This window comes from Tigriopus californicus, chromosome 7, assembly GCF_007210705.1.
Source record: "Tigriopus californicus strain San Diego chromosome 7, Tcal_SD_v2.1, whole genome shotgun sequence".
Taxonomy (NCBI): domain Eukaryota; kingdom Metazoa; phylum Arthropoda; class Copepoda; order Harpacticoida; family Harpacticidae; genus Tigriopus; species Tigriopus californicus.
The window spans coordinates 1,601,836-1,605,571 of record NC_081446.1 but is presented as its reverse complement, the minus strand read 5'-3'; the positions used below and the strand labels follow the sequence as shown (position 1 = coordinate 1,605,571).

Below are 3,736 nucleotides of genomic sequence, written 5' to 3'. Positions count from 1 at the left end.
GAGATTCCTCAACGGCCTTTTTGTGATCACGCCTAACTTTCAAAGTATCTGACCTTTTATTGTCAATCAACTAAAGTTGGTCTGATGCCATAAAAAGTTGTGCGTCCATGATGAAACGGCCAATTTGATGAGTCTTTATTATGAGGCAGAGAGGAGACCCTGTTCAGACACTCCGTGGCTGCCCCTTGAGGTTCTCTTGGTCCAGATGGGCCTAAATGACGTTGGCATATATGAAATGGGATGCCGCCATAGAAGGGTACACAGCGAAACCTTAAGAACAACTCATGACAGTGTGGAAAGGCCCGTTGACTCCCTCGGGGTGTTCAAGTTGAGTGGTGTCCAATTGCATTGAGAGGACAAGTAGAGGAAAGAAGATGAGACGGTGTTGTTCTCCTACAGCTTTGGCTCGTCTCTATTTGTTCAATCCAGACTACCGCCACGGAAAAAAAGACACCTCAAGATATATTACTATCCAGTCAGCCCTTGGCAAATAGAACAAGATAAAAGTGGTGGTAGTTTTGGGTTATGGGGCTTCTTTAGACAACACGTGGCCACTATGACTGTTGATGGCATTTTGACAATCGATTACTGCGACAGCCGCAATTTGCTATCCTCAAGGGAAAAATGTATGGGCATTACCGTGCAATATAATTATCTTATGTGCAAAAAACGAACCTGTCAAAACACAAGCATACGGGCAAAAGTAGATGAATGAATCCGAATCACGTGCAAAACGCAGGCTTCAAAACGTGTCATTAATTCTGTTTCCATCTACCTATCTTTAGTCTCTCAAACAATGGGCGAATTTAACAAACTGTTCCAAAACAGAACATTTTGTAGTAAGAAGATATAAACACAAGCACATCTTGTTCCCTCTAGCCAATTCGTTGACGTTTCTTCCTTGAAAAAAAGTTCACCTTTTCCACTACTTGTTCCAGTATGGCAATGGAAAGTGGCCTCGTCTCCACTCATTCTCGCAACGAGGATTTGAAAATGAGCCACCTTTTTCCCAATTGAAATAGGGTATACAGGCGCTTCGTATTTTATTATTTATCCAACACTCCTCTGTCAGCCACGGAGCCACGGCAGGGGAGAGAAGTTGTGGTGGGATTTGTGGCTTGGGCCGAGCTTGCGGCAAACTACAATTTGTGCAAACAATGTGCTTTGCTTACACAGAGCCCTACCTGATGAGGTGGAGAGGATTTCGAGTCCTTCTGGCACAAGGTTCCAATCGAGAAATGGAAAAGTTTGCCATGGAAAAATACGGACAACAGCAACAACAACGACGACGACAACCGAAGTGTTGCAAGCCTTGAGAATGGACATCCAAACCCACGTCCTTTACTTATATTGGTATCAATTTTCAGGCAAGTTTACATTCGCAAACTCCGACGTTCCTTGACAATCCCAGGAAAAAGAGAGTCTCTGGTTGAGGCAACCAGTTATTGAAGTGTGCTAGGAAATAAATTTCACGCCTCTTCAATTGCCTTGAGCAGAAAGAGGTGGCCGTGTCCAATCAAGTGTTAGAATCGAGGCTGGCAATAAAAGAATAAGCCTTTGCCTTCTGAAGACCCGTCAAAGATGAGAGTTGGAAGATACCTGACAATACATATACTATATCGAGGGTTTATTGGCACAAAACCTGCAAGCTGGAATGTTCTCTTATGTCAGCCGCCAGTAACGCGACTATGATTGATAAACCATGAGGAATATCAATTCACTTGCCCAAACTAAAAGTATGAAACATTTGGCGTACCAATAATTTTGTGGATAGTGATTATTTCTGCCTTTTACTTTGTTGACAAGTTTGCGTTTTGACATTGGATTAAGGCTCATAATTAGTTTAAATTCTTTCAATTTTTTAGGACCTGAAAATGAGTAAAAATCAACATCTATCAAATATTTCTTTTTAAATAAAGATTCATATCTCTGTTTTATTTTATGTTCCATGAAATCTCTCAGTGTCTTTCAGATGAACTCAGTTAAAAGTCCAAGTCTAATAAAGTTCCCAAAGTGCATGCATTTGTCCACCGGGCAGATAGAGAAGCTTCAAAATGGTGAACTAGCCACGATCGAACGTGGTCCCCCCCCCCACACTCTTTGGAACACTAGATCGGAACTGCACTTCAGAGACCCTCCTCGGTCAAGTTTGATTCCCGCCAGCAACGTACCTACTGCACGTAAAGCATAGAGTGAGTGAGTGAGGAAATGAGTGACCGAGGAGGACTTTTCTGACCAGCAGGAAGAAGGAAGGAAGGGAAAAGTTTTATTTATAAATTATAGGCCCATGGGCCTATGGCGGAAACGAGAGGAGGCACAGCCTCAAGTGCAACATGAGAGCCTTGATTGAAGAGTCCACAATAAAAGTGCCAACATTTTTGGAGCGGGCTCAGAATCGCCTTTTTAGCAGAAGGTGCACAAAAGAGATCCAAGATCCTCGACTGAGAATAAGGAAAATTGAAGAAGTGCCCGCAAAAAAAGAGACGCATTGACTTGTTTAATTGATTACTCGGATTTTGTTATCTCGCACAACTCAAATAGACCCTATTTACCCCTTAGCCTGAGATGTCGGTTCAAGGTAATATCCGGATATTACCTTGTTCACTCATGCATACACAACAAACAACGACAACATCTTTCACCTCATATCCACGAACTAGTTTTTCGTTCACAGACAAGTTTGCATTGAAACATTTTTGGGGCGATTTCTTCAAAAACTCCTTTCGGACACACTATTTATGTGAAGTCATGAAAGTGACAAAATGTAGGACATTTCTCAAGCACCGAAAGACGAGAAGCAATCATTTGGATTTGAAGACAGATAAAAGTGCAAGCCCTTCCCCCCTCTCCCCCCAAAAAAGTCTGTCCAATTTCAAATCCACGGAAGAGAGGTGACATTTCAGCTTGAAGAAGCCACAATGTTTACCTTGCTCATGACTGAGTAATTAAGTTCTTCCCTGATGACGGACAACACCGAGATATCTTTATGTTTGGAACCTGCTTTGTCTCAAATCAGTCGTGTTCGAACTACCAATCTTGGCACCAACGCATTGGAAAAATCACACAATGATGTTCCGTCTGATTTTGGCACGCAAGTGTTAGCATGCAACTTCCTTGGGAATACGTAGGCCACTGCAGCAGACGCCGCTGAAGGTGAGCGAGAGAGCGAGAGAAAGAGATTTGGCTGTTTTCGCTCCACGTACTCATATCTCAATCAAAGCTCTCATTCCTGAACACATCGGTAATCTGTTAATCTTCAAATCTCTTTCTACATTTCGTGATTTTTCTCTCTTCGCTTCTCGTCAGGGTGACTCCTGTTCCAACTTGTCAAAACGTCCAATTATTTGGATAAAGATTGACGCCACACATGATCCTGTAATGGAACACTAGATGAAACGTTTTCATCTGTCTCTGAAGGTACCACTTTCTGAGCTTATACTTTAGTAGTTTTAAAACCGACTCCGAGGAATGCAGGTAGTCATTGATATCAAAAGCTTGGTTATGTCCCTTTTGCAAAACATTTTCAAAAGCAACTCAAATAATTGGCATTCTGTCTCGGGTTCCGGCTCATTTTTTGGTGCGTGGTTTATGGCCAAAATTAAACTTTGACCAACAAAGGCAGCGATATAGCAGCGCAATTAGTGAATAGCCTTTTGACGCTCTTTACGAAAAAGGCCAACTGACGATTTTGCTTGGCAACGACGAACAAGGCTAAAATTACCACATCAATCTTCAT

General features: G+C 42.2%; 1 protein-coding gene across 1 annotated transcript in view; it reads right to left on the bottom strand.

The window, feature by feature from the left end:
- Positions 1 to 3,736, bottom strand: part of LOC131883713 (sex peptide receptor-like) — a 58,424-nt gene that overhangs the window by 51,603 nt on the left and 3,085 nt on the right. The window lies entirely within an intron of this gene.